Genomic DNA, 8,095 nt, shown 5'->3' on the forward strand with positions numbered 1-8,095 from the left:
ATATTAAGTGATAACACATGTATAATCCCCAGTGGAATTGCTTATCAGCTCTGGAAGGGGGGAGGAAGAGGACAGAGAAAGAAAATGAAACATTTAACCATGGAAAAATATTTTAAAATAAAATGATAATTTTCAGAGGCTCCTATTTCCTCTGGGATCAAAGAAAAACAATATATCCATTCTCTATGCCTTCACACATAGATATTCCTATATCTAGAATGTGTTTCATACTCATCTCTACATTTTTTCAATACATTATTCAGACACAACTTTTTATGTAAATAGTAAACTTTAAATATAACAAAACTGGAATAAACAAAACAATAAAACTAATTCTATCTTATATTTGCACCCTGAAGATTGAAGTAATTTTGTAATGGAAAAATAGCAAATGATGTTCTGATTATTCCAATTTAATTTCATTTTTTTAAAAAATTTGTGCCAAGTCATCTTACTCCAATGTCACAAAATTGAGTGCAAGGGAACCAGGAAAGATTTTGCTAGCTAAATACAAGTGCTGAAAATACTTGTTTTATTTTTTGTTGTTCAACTATTTTCAGTCATGTCTGACAGTTTGTGACCTCATTTGGAATTTTCTTGGCAAAGTGACTGGAATGGCTTATCACTTCTTTTTCCAGATCATTTTACAGATGAGGAAACTGAGGCAAACAGTGTTAAATGACTTGTACAGAGTTAAACTTGGGAAACTGAAACCAGATTTAAAGGCGTCTTCCTGACTTTAGGCTTCGCAATCTATTCAGTGTGCAAACTAGATACCAAACTCCCACCACTTTCACTATAAAAACAATTAGAAACTCCTTACCAACATTTATTTTAGACATTTAGGAGGTGGAAAAAAAATCTTTCAACAACTTGATATGTCCCTCCAAATTCAATCAACATATACTTTAAAATTCAGTCGCTTAATTTGATACAATAATATACATGTAGATAATTGTTAAAAAAAAAACACCAAAAAAACCCAATGATCACATTGGAATACAGAGTTATGAATCAGGAAAATGAGAATGGTCAAAAGCCTGTGGCCAATGATGAATTGTTCTCATAATATATTATTAATATTTTGTTTGAAAAGAGCAACTGAGGAAATATGATATGAAAAGTACATGATTAAAGATATAGCAAGATGATATAAATCCCAAAATATGACTAAAGTTAATTAATTTTAATAGACAGAAACCGACATGTTACTGATATGAAAGTCACTTTAGAATCAGTCGTTTGTATTATCCAACAGCGTCCTAGAGTAAAGATGAAAAATAATTGATTTGGAAGCACAAAATAAGATGATATAAAATGCAATTGACAAAATTCAAAATTCATTTATTTAAATTAATTTTAAGTTCTGGAAAGAGAGAAATGGCCAAAAGAACAAACATAGAGAAAAATATTATTGCTTCTTTGAGAAGCATAATTACTGCATGTCAATTGACACCAAGAGGCCAAAAAAGCATTGAAAGCACCTTATCTTCCTTGAACATTTTGCCAATTAGAGAATGAAATGGCAACCAAGTTTAGCACAAGTTTAGGACTGAAATTCATTAAAAATTTTATACGAAAGGGAATCAGCATGTATATTATTCTTAATATGTACCCATAACTGCTGTTTTTGTTTGTTTATTTGTAGTTGTTTACAAAGATAGATGATATTATTATCTTGATTTTAGAATTTAGAAAACTGAGGCTAAAATTAAGTAGCTTTTCCAGGGTCAAGTCCCTAGTAAATGTCTGAGATTAGATATAAATTTAGATCTTCCTAACTCTGGGCCACTATTCTATATCTTGCTCCTCCTCTCTATTCATCAGAGAAGAATAATAGAATGTTAGACATTATTTGGGTCCAGATTTGGGACTTCATTGCTGCAGAGAAGTATTAAAATGTTACATATTCTACTAATGAAGATCAGTAACTATTTTTGGTATTCATATTCATAAGGAGTTCTTCAGAGATATTCAGAATTTAGGTGATTTTTGAAAGTCATTTTTTGTTAGATGTCAGAATTAAACCTAGTTTTGTCAGTGTCCTTGAATAATATATTGATATAATGACTCATCATTATATACAAGCTTTTGACGCCTCTCATTTCTTGCTTCAGAAACATGTATTCCATCCTGTTTTTTTTTTTAAATCTGAATCTAGCAATCTCGCCACTGTAACTAGAGGGCTAGAGAATAGAATGATTGTGTCAAAACCAGGAAACAGATTTAACAACTATCTCTGATGTTTAAAAGACTCTGTGACCCTGAGCAAATCATTTAAGATATCAATATATCAGTAGAATCTCAGGATTGGTCCATATCCCCAAGCCTTTCTTAATGCAGATCATAATGGCATCAAATTTTTTTCTGCTATGTTATGCTGAAGATTTATATTGAGCAAATAACTATAACTACACTCAAATTCTCAGAACTTTTTTTTCACACAATTTGCTGTCCAACTATTCCTTCCATATCCTTTATTTGTAAAACTGATATTTTGAACTCCAGTATAAGACTTCATGTTTATCCCTACTTAATTTTATCTTAAATTCATCCCTGTGTACTATCCTATAAAAATCTTTTTTTAGATCTTGACTGCCATTCAATGTGCTAGCTATTTTGCCAAGTTTTCTATCTTATGTAAGTTTGATGTAAGCTTTATTGAAGTCACTTTAATGCAAAAGAATGTTAATCAAGCATATATTTCTTGAAAACTCCAATGGAGACCTCTAACAAAATTGATATCAAACAAGAGATTAATACTTTGTGAATCCAGTCATCCAGTAAGTTTGGACTCTCAATTTTACCACATACTTTTCATGAGAGAGACATATCCCAAATAAGGAGGTGCTACTACCTCAGTATCCTGTCTGACTGAGAAATTTGGAGTATTACATTCAATTCTGGGCATTAATTTTTTATCCATTTATTAATATTCATTTTTAACATGATTCATGCTCCCACTTTCCCCTTCACCCCCCTGAACTCCCCCCAACCATGGCTGATGCACATTTCCACTGGTTTTAACATGTGTCATTGATCAATACCTATTTCCAAATTGTTGTTAGTTGCATTGGTGTGGTAGTTTCGAGTGTATATCCCCAATCACGTCCACCTCAACCCATGTGTTCAAGCAGTTGTTTTTCTTATATGTTTCCTCTCCTGCAGTTCTTCCTCTGAATGTGGGTAGCGTTCTTTACCATAAATCCCTCAGAACTGTCCTGTGTCATTGCATTGCTGCTGGTACAGAAGTCCATTACATTCAATTTTGCCATAGTATATCAGTCTCTGTGTACAATGTTCTTCTGGCTCTGCTCCTTTCACTCTGCATCAATTCCTGGAGGTCTTTCCAGTTCACATGGAATTCCTCTAACTTATTATTCCTTTGAACACAGAGTATTGCATCACCAGCATATACCACAATTTGTTCAGCCATTCCCCAATTGAAGGACATACCCTCCTTTTCCAGTTTTTTGCCACCACAAATAGCGCAGCTATAAATATTTTTGTACAAGTCTGTTTATCTATGATCTCTTTGGGGTACAAACCCAACAATGGTATGGCTGGATTCAAAGGGCAGGCATTCTTTTATAGCCCTTTGAGCATATTTCCAAATTGCCAGCCAGAATGGTTGGATCAGTTCACAACTCCACCAGCAATGCATCAATGTCCCAATTTTGCCACATCCCCTCCAACATTCATTACTCTCCCCTTCTTTCATTTTAGCCACTCTTCTAGGTGTGAGGTGATACCTCAAAGTTGTTTTGATTTGCGTTTCTCTGATTATTAGAGATTTAGAACACTTTCTCATGTGCTTATTGATACTTTTGATTTCTTTGCCTGAAAATTACCTATTCATATCTCTTGCCCATTTATCAATTGGGGAATGGCTTGATTTTTTATACAATTGCTTTAACTCCTTGTATATTTGAGTAATTAGACCCCTGTCAGAGTTTTTCATTATAAAGATTTTTTTCCCAATATGTTGTTTACCTTCTGATTTTGGCTGCATTGTTTTTGTTTGCTTGGTTTTAAAATCTTTCCTTTCCCAGAGATCTGACAAATATACTATTCTGTGTTCACTTAACTTATTTATAGTTTCCCTCTTTATATTCAAGTCATTCACCCACTCTGAATTTATCTTGGTGTAGGGTGTGAGATGTTGATCTAAACCTAGTCTCTCCCATATTTTTTTCCAAATTTCCCAGCAGTTTTTGTCAAATAGTGGATTCATGTCCCAAAAGTTGGGCTTTTTGGGTTTACGATATACTGTCTTACTGATGTCATTTACCCCAAGTCTATTCCACTGATCCTCCCTTCTGTCTCTTAACCAGTACCAAATTTTTTTGATGACTGCTGCTTTATAGTATAGTTTAATATCTTGTACTGCTAGGCCCCCTTCCTTCACTTTTTTTTTTCATTATTTCCCTTGATATTCTTTATCTTTTGTTATTCCTAGTGAAATTTTTTAAAGTTTTTCCTAATTCAGTAAAGAAGTTTTTTGGTAATTTGATAGGTATGGTGCTAAATAGGTAAATTAATTTGGATAGAATGGTCATTTTATTATGTTAGCTCATCCTACCCATGAGCAATCAATGGTTTTCCAATTGTTTAGATCTAGTTTTATTTGTTTGGAAAGTGTTTTGTAGATGTTTTCATATAATTCCTGTCTCTGTTTTGGTAGATAGATTCCTAAGTATTTTATATTGTCTTTGGTGATTTTAAATGGTCTGGGCATTAAATTTTAAGAAAATCATTCATAAGCTGGACAATATCTAGAGAATGGCAACCAATATCATGAATTATCTTGAATACATAATAGAGAGTTGAAGGAATTTTTCATGTTTAGCTTAAAGAGAAAACTAAAGGAAGACATGTTACCTATTTTTAATTATCTGAAGAAATGTTCTATGAAAGAGAGATTTTTGTCTCCAGAGGACAAAACCAAGAGCAGTGAATAGACACTGGGCAAAGATAAATGAAGTTTTAATGTCTGGGAAAACTTGCCAACAATTAGAGTTATAAAAAAGTGAAATATACTGTATCAAGGATTCATACATTCCCCTTCCTGGAGGTCTGGAAGCCAACACTGGATTAGCACTTGTTAGATATAGCATTAATTGATTCTACATTTGGTCTTCTGAAGTCTCTTCCAGATCCCAACAACTATAATTCTGTGGCTTTATGAAAACTATGTACCTATCCTAATCAATCCTGACTAAATAATAATAATAAGAAATATATAAAAAAAGGAAGCACAATTCTCCCTGCTTTGAAAAAGTGGGGAAATTCAGATGTGGAGCATTAATATTATGTGAGACTTAATTTGTTATATTGGTTAATTTTGATGAACTGTTTTTCCCCCTTTCTTTTTTATTCTTCAAAATTAGGAAAGATTCACTGAATAGGGAATTCAGGGGGGAATCACTTTAAAAATACCAAAAACATCACCACTAGATAAAGCAAAACACTTGTTTTAAGGCTCTCCATTAAAAAGGAGTCTCCCATCCATGTCAAAATCATAAAAAATCCCTGGAAAGATATAATAACCAAATACCTTCTTCTTTAATCCTATTAGTTGACATCAAGTTAATGATGTTTTACATGAAATATGGAGATATGTGTGTGAGAGAGTGTGTATGTTTAAGGTTTTGACATAGGATGGAACAAGACCAGCACTTTTAGTTTCAACATTCAGACCACTGTGATATTTGTAGTTAGAGGAAGTACCTACCTTAAAGAAACTGAAAATTCATAGTGTTTAATTAAATAGAAGGTCAGATTATAGAGAACAATTGTTGATGATTTTAATTTCAACAGCTAGAAAGGAAAGAAAAATCTGCCTACATTGAGTATATGTTTATAGATTTTCTTGAAAATTTATTTTTTAGATCTCTTTCTATTCTGGAGGCATCTTGGTCACAAACCTAGTGGTCACTCCTTAGAACTAAGGAATTAAGATTCTTATATTAAGACGAAATGCCTGACAATTAAGTTATATATTGTAGTTGAAAACTTGTACCTAAGAACTATTATTAAAGGAATTCAGAACAGACTACCCAACATCTTGATAATCCTTTTGTAATAAATAGTACATCTTTCTAAACAGATTTCAAATTCATTTAGATTATTTTAATTATTACCATATATAAAGCAGTATAAAATGAAGAAAACAGTTCAAGAATCTTATATTGAAAGCAGTGATTCCATGTTTGTTCTACGTATTATTCTATTTTAGATTCATCACTTATCCAAATTGAGAATCCAATAAGTTTAAATTTCTGAGATATAACCTTAATAATTTTATTTTCAGAAGACCATTGCTTTCTTATATTATTATATGACATTCACATTAAACCTAAGTGGATAAAAGATTTAGCCTTCATGTAGAACTACACATTTTCATGGTCATTGGGCTAGTGGACATGACAAGCTAAACTTTGAAAATTACTTTGGAAAAGAAACAGAAAACAAATATGTCTTAAAGAGTTAACCAAATCCTAGAAAGGACTGATGAACTTCACAGCTATTGGGTCATCATCCAATAAAGTTATGGCAAGGATTCTGCTCTTCTCCAGATCTCGAGATGGTCAAAGGTGTGATGGACTGTCCTTCTATGCTTGCTCACATTTACCTTGCACCTTTTTGAGCTCTTTAATGTAAAAGACTAATAATGCTGAGTATATTGTCAATTTAAACATACGCCATAGATACACATAAAATGCTGCCCAAAGGCTGGCACCCTCTCTAAAGTCAGAGTATCTTGCCTTCTAATACTTATGCTCTTTCCCATCTCTTTAGTCTAGAAATTAGCATTTTTGAGCTTTCAACATTGTTCCTTTGGGACCAAGATCTGCATTTTTGGCATTTGGTCATTTCATAGTCAAAACAGACATGAACTAGAAGAGAAAAGGTTGATTTAGGTCGGTGATGGAGAACCTTTTAGAGGGGTGGGTAATGTAAGAAATGTCCTCAGGCACCCATGGAGAGGGAGAGGGGAGTAACCCAGCCTGAAGTTACTCTGGCTTTCTAGTAACAAACTTTGGTAAACTCTGTTCTGGGGCAATGACATATATGCCCATAGAGAGGGCTCTGAGTGCCCCCTCTGGCATGCATACCATAGATTCACCACCACAGTTCTAGGATAACCTAGTATTTGAATTTCTGGACAAATTACCTATCAAATTATTTAAAAATTTCCTGCTTTTTCTATAAGAAAGTACCCATGTGAAGTCCTTAAATTAATTTGGGAGGAGGAGTTCTGTGAATGTATATCTTACTGGGGTGTCAAGTGAAACCATTCCAATTTTTCCACTTTATTATAATGTTAATATGAAGATGAAAGCAGATTAATTAGTTGCCATTGTAGTCATTTATATATTTTTTTTTATGTCAGTGCTTTCATTCAATGCATATTTCTATATTCTCCATGTCATGACCAAAGACACACACACACACAATAAAAAAAAATCCATGAAGAAAATAAAGCAAAGGATGCCATGCTTTGATCTGCAATCGGATTTCAACAGTTCCTTTTTCATCTGTGGATACTGGGTGTTTTTTTTTTTATCATGAGTCTCTTGGGTTTATCTTGGAACATTGTTTTGCTGACAATAATTTAGTATGTCACAGATGATCATCATATAGTATTTCTGTGATTGTAAACACTTTTCTGCTTTTGCTCACTTTGCATCAATTCACATAAGTCTTCCAGGTTTTAGCTATTACTATTATTATACCTTCTCAGAGAAGAACAGATGGTCCAGTTCTTTTTTCTTTTTTAACCCTTATCTTTTATCTTAGAATTGCTACTAAAGTATTAGTTCCAAGGTAAAAGGTAGTAAGGACTAAGCAATTGGGTTTAAATTAAATGCCTTGTCCAAACCAGCACAGCTAGGAAGTGTCTGAGGTCATATTTGAACCTGGGACCTCCCATTTCTAGACCTGACCCTGTGTCCACTAAACCACCTAGCTGCCTTTTTTTTTTTTTCTATGAATATTTTTTTTTACATTTATTAATATTCATTTTTAACATGGTTACATGATTCATGCTCCTCCTTTCCCCTTCAACCCCCCCCCCGCACCCCCCCTACCC

This window comes from Gracilinanus agilis, chromosome 1, assembly GCF_016433145.1.
Source record: "Gracilinanus agilis isolate LMUSP501 chromosome 1, AgileGrace, whole genome shotgun sequence".
NCBI lineage: Eukaryota > Metazoa > Chordata > Mammalia > Didelphimorphia > Didelphidae > Gracilinanus > Gracilinanus agilis.